The sequence below is a fragment of the Rhipicephalus microplus genome, chromosome 10 (genome assembly GCF_043290135.1).
Source record: "Rhipicephalus microplus isolate Deutch F79 chromosome 10, USDA_Rmic, whole genome shotgun sequence".
Lineage (NCBI taxonomy): Eukaryota > Metazoa > Arthropoda > Arachnida > Ixodida > Ixodidae > Rhipicephalus > Rhipicephalus microplus.
The window spans coordinates 42,826,339-42,840,238 of NC_134709.1; the positions used below are offsets into that span (position 1 = coordinate 42,826,339).

The 13,900-nt window shown below is 47.2% G+C and overlaps 1 long non-coding RNA gene across 1 annotated transcript in view; it reads left to right on the plus strand.

The window, feature by feature from the left end:
• The first annotated feature begins 13,404 nt into the window (after positions 1-13,404).
• The window catches only part of LOC142774702 (uncharacterized), a 341,818-nt gene continuing 341,322 nt past the window's right edge, over positions 13,405-13,900 (plus strand). The window contains exon 1 of the long non-coding RNA XR_012886514.1: positions 13,405-13,500. This is a non-coding gene — a long non-coding RNA (uncharacterized LOC142774702). The remainder of the gene's footprint in view (positions 13,501-13,900) is intronic.

Consider the following 13,900-nt stretch of genomic DNA (forward strand, 5'->3'; position numbering starts at 1 on the left):
TAGAGTGAGACGTAACACAACAAATTTACTAAAGTGCTTGTTTATATAAATGAAACTATACTCCGTGCTTAGAGAAGCCCGAATATTGATAAGAATGCATACAAGCTAAATAGTGGTGTACTCACCGAAAACAATTAGGTGTTCGCGAGCGAACTTATTAGAACAAACTACCGTACTATCCGTCGCGCGTCGTCTGCATTCACCAGGAAGTGATAGAACGATACGTTACCATTTTTTTCACCACAATGACACGCATTGCGACACACTGCGATACAAATTTCTGGGCATCGATTTCTTCTCTTTCGAGCTCGCGCGTGCGGTAAGGCTAGAAGAAAAGGTCGCTTCTCAACGCGCGCAACCCTGTTAGCGCCGTTTCTAGGCTAGGTGGTGAGCACTCAGTTGGAATCGCGGATAAAATGAACCAGATACTGCATCTGAATCAAACCACTAAAATAGGGAAAGGTTGTGTGAAATGCGGGGAGGTTAACCATAAAAAAATTCCGGTTTGCTGCCCTGAAGCGGGGAATGGATGAGCGTGGATAGAAAGGTAAAGACTCGAATAACATGAATAGCGAACCAATTGAGGCGCGTATGCATACAATCGCAAGGTACTAAGCCATGGGTATATTTCTTTAGAAAGTGGATGTCAGGTTTTAAGCCACCGTGGTGTCTCTGTGCTTATACAGGGCTCGGCAGCCAACCGGAAGGACGCTGGTTCGATCCAACCACGGCGGTCGCATTTTGATGGAGGTTAAAGGGCTATATGCCCGTGTACACGAAGTACTCCACTTCAGTGGCGTAGCCATGGTAGTAGCGCACCGGGCTCATCCCTTCCCCACCCCCTGGAAACTTTTTTTTCGCCTAGACATACAGAACGAAAAGTGACCATTTTAAGGGAGTGCCACCCAAAATCAAGAAAGTGCCTCCCCACCCCACACCCCCCACCCCTTCTCGAAAAAAAAAATCATACCCACGCCCCTGCTCCACGTAGTCGAAGTTATCCGTAGCCCATTACAACAGCATCTCTCGTAGCTTGAGGGAACTTTGGCGCATTAAACCCCCGTAAATAAACTGATGTGTAGTTACTACACCAATGTGCATTTACGGTTCCTCTGTTTAACGGATGAAAAAATTATTGTGAATGATGACGCCACGCAACAGCGAACTTTCTTTTGGGGATTAGCGGTTGCGGTAACACACTTTCTTTAATGTCTGTTCAACGTTGTGTGACGCTGTTACAAGTGCAACGGGTTTTCTCGACGGTGTCGATGTAAAAAGCAAAGGTGGGAACGAGCCGGGCTGGTTAGCCGATATGGTCGGTGCCACTGTTTGTTTACCCCCTCGAAAATGGATTTCCATTACGGCTCGGTATCTCGTTGGTGGTTCGGTAACGGACGTTACTTTGCAGAAACAGCACAGTTAAAACATAACTTTATTCAATCATAAATTATGTCACATTAGAAACATTTTGTCCAATGTTTTTTCACGGCAGTGGCGATATCTACAAATACCAGGGTGGTCGAGGCTATTAGAGCAGCGAGGAACAAACCAGCGACGGGCGCCCACCAGTGGCGCCCCCGAATGCGCACCATGTGTCCAGCACTGAAGTGATGCCATCTCAACGTTGTCTCTCCCTGCCGCGACAGTTGCCACACGTGAGGCGCGGCAGGCTAAGCAGACGGTCGAAGAAGCGACGTGCAGAGGAGAATACGCCACGAAAACTAGCGCTTACGCAAGCTACCGCCTGGTTGCGCTGCTCATGCCAAGTCGTGACGTCAGAGTACAGTAGAAAGAAAAACTATCATTTAAGCGCATGCTTTAAAGAATTTTTCAGGGCGCACTTTCACTTAGCGGTAAATTTTCTACGCTCTCAGTTGCTTGATCTATCATTTGACGCAAAAAAAGTGAGAAATGTTTTGCCAGTGTCCCTGTAAAGCGCTTCGCCCCCCCCCCCCCCCAAAAAAAATGATCCCAGCATAGTGGCCCTAGTGCCAATGATGGCAGCCATCGGCGCATTATGATGCCACACAATGACGCCATGTTTATTGCTCGCATAGAGTTGCATCGCCCGAACGCCAACTCAATTTGAAAAGAAAGCCAATAGGAGAAGACCACGGGATCTTGACGCGTGGAAGCAAACACACTCGGCGACAAAACGCCAGTCCGCTTCGCGAAGGGATCCAGCATACATGTTATGCGTTTGTGACGAAAGCCAAGAAGACCACGTCAGGACCGACTGTCAAAACATTTGGCATTCGCGAACGCTGCAAAGATCAGTTCTGCTGACGAAAGAATCCTTGCTCCGGGATTTATTTCTTTTCATCTTTTTCTTTTCTGTCTTCGGGTATTCGGCGAGAACACGGGTCTATCGTGCGAGCCCGCAGTTTGCTGAGCATCGTGGATCGGGGGTGCCCTTGTTTGCACAGTGCAGCTTTATTCCGACTCGTAGCCTCGATTCGGAGTTTTACTTTCTCGCTCTGCTTTGTCCTCTCTCCTTGCGACTTCTCGGACTGTGCCTCGTACTTGCTGCTGATTCGTCCGGTTCGAATTGGTCCTCGTGTTTTATGTTTCTTGCAGCCCAACATATTTTACTAAGTGCCCTCTCCCCTCTCTTTCTCGCTCAAATATAAGCGGGACTTTGATAGATTTCGATCAATCGTTATTCCGACTAAATCGAATGGTAACAGACAGACAGACAGACAGACAGACAGACAGACAGACAGACAGACAGACAGACAGACAGACAGACAGACAGACAGACAGATAGATAGATAGACAGAGAGATAGACAGATAGATAGATAGATAGACAGATAGATAGACAGACAGATAGATAGACAGATAGATAGACAGATAGATAGATAGACAGATAGATATACAGACAGATAGATAGACAGATAGATAGACAGATAGATAGATAGACAGATAGATAGACAGATAGATAGATAGACAGATAGATAGACAGATAGATAGATAGACAGACAGATAGATAGACAGATAGATAGATAGACAGATAGATAGATAGATAGATAGATAGATAGATAGATAGATAGATAGATAGATAGATAGATAGATAGATAGATAGATAGATAGATAGATAGATAGATAGATAGATAGATAGATAGATAGATAGATAGATAGATAGATAGATAGATAGATGTCATGGAGGCGATAGCCTGAGAAGCCTCATCAAACGCGACCAGTGACCGATAGCATCGGCGTGAGCAATCGAGGAATGCAAAAGCTGTCATGTGATGGCGCCACCCTGTGTCGGCATCGTGACGTGGCGTCGCGGTAAAATATGTGTGACCTAATCATGACTTCTGATGATGACGTCATTGCCGCACATTAAGAGTGGGCCGATCTCGGAGGCACTGCGAAACCACATGAGTGTCAAATAAGTTTCGGTGCACCTGGTCCCGGAGTCGGCGCATAGCCATGTTGCTTGCAGAAAGCTTTTAAGGGGGGAGTCTGCACAATCGACTAAGTCGAAGAGAAAGATGGAATCCACTTTTGAGTCGTCTTAAGCAATTGCGTAAGGACTCGATGGGACAAAACATTATTCAGAAGCTGCAGACTGGCAGGTTGGCCTAGGTCACTCGAGTGCTCGTGGTAAGGTTGAGCCTTTCCACTATTTCCCGAGGATCCTGGATTTTCCAGATTCGCTCTTTTGATTAAGGGCTAGCCAGGACGTCACGCCGAAATGCCTCAAAGAGGTCTGCGTTCTTATGACTGAATGTGACTGAATGTGTGTGCGCATTTCCATGACATATGTTCTGTCTGCGAATTCGTGTCTACATAGGCTACAGCCAGCATCGTGGAATATTTTGTGGTAGATATAGGTGAAGTGCACCGAGTTTTGAAATGTTCTCATTTGTAGACATCCACAGTTCGACATCTACCGCCCCGTGGACTATCTATCTTAATAAGGGGGTTGTAGGTGTAGTTATTTGTGTGTCTTGTAGGGCGTTAATATGTCGATGATGACAGTGAACACTCCATCTTTATCGTCTTGAGTTTCATCAGCTTTTCTGGAGTTGACGTATGGCTGTTGCCTGCCTCAGATAGTGAGCTCGTGCGTGGTAAGGTGGGCCTTTTTATTCAAGCTACGGTTTGGGGAAATGGGGGGGGGGGGGGGGTATGTCTGGTTGGCTTTATTTTTTGCCATGTGCGCGGGGGTTCGTTTCAAGCACCTAAAACTCATCCGAATCAAGTAGATCCCTATGATTTCTTCGTATTTGTGCAGTCGGCTTCTGAGAGCAGCACGATGGCTTGCCGTTACGAAATAGCTATTCGAGGGAGCAGATATATGTTGTTGGAAGGAAGAATGGCTACTGATCTCTCAGGCCTTCATGGTCGCTGATGGAAGACAAGACTAAACGATGAGAACAAATGTGTCGCGCTTGCACAGCATGAACGGGTATGGGGGGGGGGGATGTCAATGTTTGGGACTCAGATCCATTTGACAGTGTTTATTCGGCACGCAGGGACGTTTACCAAGTCGCAAGTCAGTCAGGCAGTCAGTCCACGCTCCGGTCCTGCTAAGGGAGCCAGTTCTGAGTCGGGAACATCCCCCCCTTTTTTTTTGTACGTTTATGTTTGGCTTTGACCTCGCCCGGGTCACATTCACCGCCCTCCCCTTACTCCCCAACTCTTACTCGGGTTCTCGGCTTCGTTTTGGTCCTCCCGTGGTTCCAACTCTGGATAGTTTCTTGGCTTTGACTTCGTCTTACCTCGGCTGTGCCCCCCCCCCCCCCCCCCCACTTCCTACGAACCAGCCTGGCTTCGTCGTGCCAGTGTCAACACTGTGATGAAATGTCGGGACCGCGCGTTCCGAGGGAAAAGTCTGCGAGATCGAACGAAAACATGAGCCGGCGACCAACGGACCACCGTATAACGGCTGATGGTAGTGCTCGGAAACAAAAGCCTAGAAAACAATCGGAAGAGTAATAAGAAAAGGTGATAAGCAAAAGGTACAACGCTATGATCGGTCTTATTACGGGGCGTTATTGCCTGGGCTATTATCTGCCGCTGAAAGCAGCATCGCTAGTATTGTACGTTATTGCTGTTTTGCTTTTATTTCTGTGCGTACGTGAGCGCGAATATTACGTTGTTGGCCGTGACGCTGTAGATACTTGAGTCTTTTTTTCACAGATTGAAACCTCCCGCTGTCATTACGCTGGCACAGACGTTTATAATCACACTTTGATTGACTATTTAAGATCACTGTGAAGTGAATGTGTTAAAACTTTCCTCTTTCACTTAACATGCTCAGTACGGTACAGATGGTGAGGCATGTTAATTCGCCTATTTTGAGATGTTCGGGTACAATGTTCGATCAGCGTGTTTCTAAGACCTTAACACTTTGAGTGAGCTCTTCGCCATTCGGTTTGCAACTGAGGGCTGGCCTGTCAGTTCTTTTTTTGTAAAACTTGCTCTGTGTGAGAGACACACAGCAAAGGCAAGGCGGTGAGGTTTTCAGGTTGAACCCGGTTTGCTACACTACGTGGGGAAAGGGGGGAAAATAATAGAGACCGCAATAGAGGTATTATTATTATTATTATTATTATTATTATTATTATTATTATTATTATTGTTGTTGTTGTTGTTGTTGTTGTTGTTGTTGTTGTTGTTGTTGTTGTTGTTGTTGTTGTTGTTGTTGTTGTTGTTGTTGTTGTTGTTGTTGTTGTTGTTGTTAGAAAACGCGAAAACATTGAGGAAAAAATTAGGCAACAGGATGACAACTACCACCTGTAGGGGCGCAACGCGCGTCTGCTTCACGGTGGCCATCCCCCAATCCCTTCCATTTTATTGGATAGCCCCGCCGCGGTGGCCTAGTGGCTAAGGCACTTACTTGGCTGCTGACCCGCAGGTCGTGGGATCGAATCCCGGCGGCGGCTGCTGCATTCTCGCTGGAGGAGAAAACGCTGTAGTGTGCTCAGGTTTGGGTGCACGTTAGAAAACCCCAGGAGGTCGAAATTTAAGTAGCCTTCAACTACGGCGTCTCTCATAATCATGTGGGGTTTTTGGGACGTTAAACCCGACCTATCAATCATTTAATCATTTTATTGGGTATATATATTTTTGAATTGAACCTGGGAGTGTCACCAGCAGCTATGGCGGTGGGTGTGAAACACTCTTTATCAGCCTGTTTTGCGTCACGTAGCACGGGAACTTATTGCGAGGTGGCAGCTGACCAATAATCACTTGTATACCTAAACGTACGAAGTCTGCCAGAACGAGACCCTCTTTAATGAATGAAGGAAGGAAGTGAGTACTTGAGGGGTGGTTTTTTTTCTTATTTGAAACAATAATAATGAGATATAAAGATATATTGTGCCTAACAAAAAAAAAACAGCCCTTAAGTATAACCTTTCTTCCTTCTTATATATACTTATACTTATGCATATCTGACACATGACTGCGACGGCGAAATTCAGCGGCGAGTGTCCATATATTTGCTATCGCAATAATAAAAGTGTATGTACAAATTTGTTATTTATAAGCCTATTTGCCCTCTGCGTCCAAAGCAGCTTATCTAGATTAGCACTGCCTTTGTAATTTGCCCACAGTTGTCCAAGCTACGATGCCATGCGATGACATCATCGTCTCACATAACACGCCACTGGGACGTCACAAACTTGGGCACCTGTGACATCATCACGTGACGATGATTTTTTGCATCACTCGGCGACGCGGTACGCTGGTCGATTTTCGCGCATCTGAGACTTTGGGCTTAATAAGCCCTTCTCACTAATCCTGTATTTGCCTTATCACTTAGTTGCATGGTGATAACAGTCAAATGCCTGCGACGCACCAGCTTGCCCCCCACCCTCTCCTGTATATGTCCGCGGGTTTTCGTGCCTGGAGTCGTTTCCCCCATATTCGTCTAAACACCGCCTTTCGTTTTCTCCGCTATACACCCAGCGGACGTGCCGAATTGCTACTTTTTTTCGTCAGGACACATTGGGCCAGCCTCAGGCTGCATGGTGTGCCTAGAAAGCAGCACTTAGTGACACCTCCCATGATGACCACGAAGAAACGAGATCAAAGGAAAAAAGAAAAACGAATTTAGGCGAAGTGATGGGAAGTAAGGAAGAGCTTTCCTCCTCACTCCCTCCTTTTTTTTACCGTCCTTAATCGCATCAGTGTTTTTCTTAGATGTCCCTACAGGACAGGGCGTGTCTCCCACAAGCAGGCGTTCGTGCGCGTTTTTTTTTTTTCTTTGCTACACTTTTTATCTCTCTGCCATCTTTACGGGTTGCTGTCGCCCGACTAAGTCCTGCCGTTCCTAAAAGGGAAAAAAAGTCGCTTTGCTGGAGGGAATGCGAGGGGAGAACATACTTTGCTTCGAAAAAGTCCCCGGTCTTCCCACCTTTCTTTTCCCCAACCCTCCTTTTTTTTTTCTTGTCATTATCGCGCACATCGCGTACAGGCGTCGTCCGGCAGGCGTGTGCAGTATACACTACCGTCGCCTCATCGTCTATCTACGCCTTTCGCTGTCGTCCTTTGCCTGGACGTGTTTCGCAACTCCCTAAATGACTCCCTTACCGCGCGGGTGGCCTATTTTTCACTCTCCCCGTCACCTTTCCTCCCCCTCTTCCTCATATCCCTACAACTTCCTGTCCTTTTCACTCAGCCGCGTGCACTTTTCGCGACAGTTTTCGCCTTGGCACGGCCTCGTTCTTTCACGTTGACTTCTCTCTTATTCTACGCCTTGTTTTTCGCAACGTGCTCTCGCGAGCGTTTACCTGTATTCTTCTATATTTTTCATTTTCTCCCCAGATCGTCGTCTTCTCGACCATCTTTTCATTATCATCTTGGGCGTGCGTCTTACGAGCTGACCTCTTTACGTGCGTTTCGTGCCAAGCTCGGGAAAAAAAAAAAAAGCCTCGTATAGATGGAGCGAGGTTTTGGCGGCTCATCGTGCTGCTCTGGCCCAAACGTTGCTCCTCCCGAAAAAAAAAAATGAAACACGTGGTAGATTCGCGTAAAGCGGCGCGCTGCGCTACGAGAACATGTTATCACAAGAAAAGTGGTCGCTGGTATATTCCCGTATCGTGCGGCTCCCTGTTGCCAACGTTTGCGATATCGTCATCAAGCGATACTGCGCTACCTTTCAGTAAATGTGTGATGTTTTCCCGTGTAAAACGTCTTTCCCCCGTTTTTTTTTTTTTCAGAAGTGTGGGTAAATGTTTCATTCACTTTTCATTTCTCATATCTCAGGTAATGAAAAGAGCAAAACGAAGTCACGTGATCAAGTGATGATGACATCATGTTATTACGTCAGTACAATCGACTGAGAACATCAATGTAGTATAACCAGGATCTTGTGTGCGCATACGTTTTTGCCGGTGTTATCCTTAGTGTTAGCTAAATAAAGAAATGGTATGTTTTAAAACTCCGAATAAATATCATTACATTCAAACACAGTGCAAGTTCATTGCGGAAGATTTATTTTGTCATCCGCCCATGATTCGCAGATGATTCCGGTTGGAAGCGGACCAATGCGGCTACCACGGCGAACGGCGTCCCAGACTGCAAGGATCCACCCTGCCTCCTCCTTCTTTAGTCGAGCGATCGTGTGACCTGCGTTGATAAAAGCTCTAATCATTATTCACCATATGAATAAAAAGCGGCAGAAACATTTAAGCCGCGTAAGCAGTGCTGAGATGGTACGATTTTTCTGCCATTACCAGTTCTGCAAGGACAATTTCCTCTAGGACGGTGCCTTGTTTACAGAAAGCGCGCACTATACCGCCGCAGCGGAGAACAGTGATCATTTCGGTAAGGTTAAAAGCTGAATGAGTTGGTTATTGATCATAATGTCATATAGGCAAAGTATAGCGCACTTTGACGAAGACAAAAGGGACAAGAAAGACAGCACTTTGATGAGGGCAAAATGGACAAGAAAGGCAGGCCTTGGCGGGGACAAAAGGGACAAGACAGGACTTTAAGGAGGACAGAAGGGACCTGAAAGACAGGATATGCTGTCCTTGTTGTCCCTTTCGTCTTTGTCAAAGTGATGGCCAGTGAGAAACACATGAGTCACATGTCTTGCTAGCTTTGCAACGTATCTAGCGTAGGGTAGTGGTGCAACGATGTATCTGCATGCACGACGAGAACTTGTGTACCGGGACGCGACCTTTCAGTCATTGGCATCGACACTGATTGTGCACGGTGGTGAGTATGAGGCGAGTACTGATTGCTGGTCAGTTTTCTGGTTAGTTAATGGCGAAGGCATACCGCGCCACCTATTGTGCAGCCGGATGACGGCGACGTCACACAGCCGTGAAAGACGATTGTTGCGAATTAAATACTGTTATAACTCAGGTGTGTATCGCATACCGGAGGCATGTAAATTGTGCTTTGAGTGCGATAAGGGTATTCTTTGTTGCTCCAAGAGAGTACCCGTCACAATGCGTTAGCGTCAGATTTAGCTTATGAGCTATGACGTTTCAGTGACTAAGATGGCGTGTTGCTTTTAGACAGTGTTGTTCTCATCACTTAGAAGTATTGTTACATACACTTCTTTCCTGTTTCATTCTTTCGCACCCCCTTTTTCAAATACAGGGTAGCCAACCGGACCTTTTACCCTGCTAAATCTTGCTCTCTACCCAAAAACCTGAATGAAACTTTCTAAGTAGTGTAATACTCGCGTGTGTGTGTGACTTACGTGTTATGTGTTTATCAGTGTATATATCATATAATAATCGCACTCCACTTGGAGTAGCGTTTCAAGCGAAACGCCAGGCAAACATATCCACTTCTTTGTTAAACTTTCTGTCTATCTCTGTCACTCTTTCCGAACGTATGAGTACGGTGAACTGTGGGCCTGAATTTCGCGACATTGGGAATTCGGCTTATGTTGCTGGCTTGTACTTATGCCTATATGCTTGGATTCGCTGCGCTTCTTCAGCTTAATGTCATATCTATCCTGGCACTGCATCGGCCGGGCTATATCTCTTCAGAACACTCAAGTACCCAAGAAAACAACTACGCCTTGTTTTCTTCGTCGTTCTATGTGCCCACCAGCTTCGTCGCACAACAAAGTATGGCGACGGGCACTCTCCGACCTTGGATCGGCTTGGAGGCCGGCTGGGGACTTGGCTTCTTCCACGGCCGGCTAGATCGCAATACAACAGCCTGCAGTGCGCCTTATAAGCGGCCCCTGTATTTTGATTGATGAACGGCAGCTGGCGTGATTGCGCCGCCGACACCGAGTTCGAGGGGGGAGGCGATGCGGCGCAGCGTAAGAAACTACGCGGTCTTTCTCTCAAGTGGCCCCCGTGCCTTGATTTCGGCAGCGGGCGATGGAAGGAAAGACAGATCCGAGAATGCCGATGACATATTGTCTCCGAGCGTAAGTGAAGGAGGCGCGGTGTTGTTTATTGCGTCCCTGAAGGCGAACAAGAAAAAGAAAGGAATATAGCCTTGCTGTTTCAAGTTCTTCCAGTTGGCTGTGGGTCTTTGGTATCCGTCCACACCTATTTTAGCGCAGATATGGCCATACAATTGCAAAATTTCTCTTATAAGAAAATGTGTCGTGCAACTATGTGCAGCAGTGCTGCAGTGACGTCATTAGTGAAGCCACTGAAATGCCTGTTACTATTAAATTATGCACATTTCGTAAATGCACGGCAGGTGCTGGAACCGACATTTGGACGAGTCGACTTGTCTTCTTCAGAGCTGTAACCTTGAAGGAAACTAGTCCGATCGTCGAAACGTGACCTCCAGCATACAAGCCCTGTTTACGATCTCACGAAACGCTTCCAGCTTCTTCTTACTCCCGCCTTTCTATTACAATCATGTCATTCTAACGATAAATGTATCTGGGTCTTTCGTGCGTGTGCTTAAGGGGGCTGCAATTGTATTGACCCGCTCCGAAATTTTTCAGTAAGCTCACCGGGGTCGGCAGTGTCTACGTAGTCGGCCTACCTTTGACCGAGTAATTGCCGCTAACGAAAGAGATGCTGTCATGTTATGACGCCGCAATGTGACGTCACGTGATGAGACGATGCATGCATGATTACTGTATTTTGCATCGTTTCGTGTGGAGTGTTGACACCGACAGTCAGTTTTGCGGCTCGGTGAGGCACTTTACCCTTCAAATGTAGTGTTTTACGTGTCGCAACTACAATACGATAAGGAGTCACTCCGTAGTGTAGGACTCGGGGAAATTCTGACCGTGTACATGGTGCTCTGCAACGTGCACTTGCATCACATTGGTCAATACACGGGCCTGCAGCGGCATTTCATCTCCATTCATATGCGGCCAGCATTCGATCCCGCGACCATAAGTCACCCCGAAACCTACTCAATCACTCTTAAATGCACCCGCAAGTTAGATACCGATATCGTACGTAACCAATCCAGTCTTATACAATATCAATTAGGTACGTTGCGTCAATTACCTTTAAGATCAACTCTGACGCTAAACTAAGAGACATCCTCATCTCAGTGAGTACGTTTCACTTCGAGTGAATTGTTTGTTATCCTCAGATTTTGTGAAAATCAATTCGAATGTGTTCCGTGTTTTCCTCATCGTAAAATATGATAAAAGGCGCCCGTAATGGGCCTTTTGAGTGATTAGCCTACGTGTTGAGCAGAAAACCTGAGATGCAGCATCAACGTGGCAGTATATGTTGTACAAACTTATGGCTTCACTTCTGTACTTCAGGTAATCGATACCTTGTAGTATATCTTGTTCGAAGAGAAGAGACTCCGGAGATGATCACACGGTAGTTAGCATTTTGATGGTCTCAGATATCTAAGAAATAAAAGGTTAAAACGAAGCTGCGTAATGCTTGAAGCAGCGAAACTGGGCGATTCTGAAGACTAATATGGTTACTTCTGGGTTTTTTTCGTTGCTGCTAGGTCATGGCTAGGTTTTTAACTAAGTGATGCTAGGTTTGTTTCAACGTTTATTCTCGGTGAAGGGATGTTCGAGCAATACCACCGACAGTCACGGACACAAGGCGGCCGTCCAAACGCCAGGGACTCGCGCTGAAACCATAGCGTTCGCTTTTCTCATTCATCCAGGGGCATGTAATTGATTTGATTGATTGATTGATTGATTTGTGGGGTTTAACGTCCCAAAACCACCATTTGATTATGAGAGACGCCGTAGTGGAGGACTCCGGAAATTTTGACCACCTGGGGTTCTTTAACGTGCACCCAAATCTGAGTACACGGGCCTACAACATTTCCGCCTCCATCGGAAATGCAGCCGCCGCAGCCGGGAATCGATCCCGCGACCTGCGGGTCAGCAGCCGAGTACCTTAGCCACTAGACCACCGCGGCGGGGCATCCAGGGGCATGTCGTCAGTGTCGCATCAGTTGCCTTTCCCGTTCCCTGGATAGTGTTCACTCGTTCGTTGTACAGCGGTGAAGTGAACGACGAAGCGTCGTGCTCGGAACTACAGGAGCGACATCTGCAAACGTAAATTATACACCACATGTGAGCACGCCCGGCACCGATGATGCGCCTTCCTTGCACTTTTTTTATTATTTGTTTATCGCTCATAACCAAAAACGGCTTCGACAGGCAGGAGCGCTCCGAACGGCTTAGCCCCAAAAGAAACAAATACAAAAAATAAACAAACTGATGCGAGTTGTTATCGGCATGATACGATACCATAAAACGACAGTGAGTTCACTGTAAAACAGGCGCTGATCCGGGCGATTGCTCTTTCAGAGGCGAAGCTCCTCTTAGCCTAACCTTGTCCTGCGTCAGGCGTAACCGCCAGTATCTCCCGAACAGTGTAACAGATGGCGCTGTCTCATCACCATTTCTCGTCTCATTTGCTAGATGGCATTGGTCCAATAGAAGTGTGTGCAATATAACGGACGGACGACAGACAGCGAACGGACAGATGGCCAGACAGACGAACAGACAGACAGACGGACGGACGGACGTTTGGCTCCACTCATCATCATTCACTCTGTGGATATGCTGTGATATATCTATTTTTTTTTCTTTTCTTCACCTTGCTATTGTAGACAGCGCTTGTGACGGACAAACAAGGACAGAAAATGCGAGGCGGGCACGCCACTGGCGATGCGCATGCTCAGACGGGGCTCGTTTCGAACTGCACATGTCGCTCGCTCTGTCATCGTAGACACGTGCGTTGATCACTGTATACGTACGTATTGTCGGCCGCGAAATAATGCGGGACCTGCAGCGGCAGAGCGACGAAAAAACTGCCTCGCTGCGTCACCTACCGTGACACGGCGATTGTTGGTGATATCGCCCGCGGAGTCCGCGATAAGATCCGGCAACGGCACGTCGTCTGAAAACGCCGTCGCTAATCGCTGAAGCCGATAGCCTCAACACCCGTCGTGCCACAGTATAGGTGACGCGACGATGCAGTTTTTTTGGAGTTCCGCCACGCGCTGCCGATCCCGGAAATCTTTGCAGCCGACAATCGGGTTCTTCGGCGGGCCACCTTCACTTCGCATTCCAGCCGACTGATGTTTTCCTCATCTTTATTGGAGCAGTGGTGAGTACTGGAATTTACCCGATTTATGATGGTAGTTTTTCGATAGTTTGCACGCACAAATTACGTCAATAGCTGAATCAGATTCACAGTTAAACGTCTGCGTTTTTCGCGTTCGCAACTTCCCGTTTATAGCACAGAAGGCTGTCGCGTCGCGGTGAGTCTAGTGGCTAAGGTACTCGGCTGCTCAGCCGCAGGTCGCGGGATCAAATCCCGGCTGCGGCGGCTGCATTTCCGATGGAGGCGGAAATGGTGTGGGCCCGTGTGCTCAGATGTGGGTGCACGTTAAAGAACCCCAGGTGCTCTAAATTTCCGGAGTCCTCCACTACGGCGTCTCTCATAAGCATACGGTGGTTTTGGGACGTTAAACCCCACATATCAATCAAGTACAGAAGGCCGACTT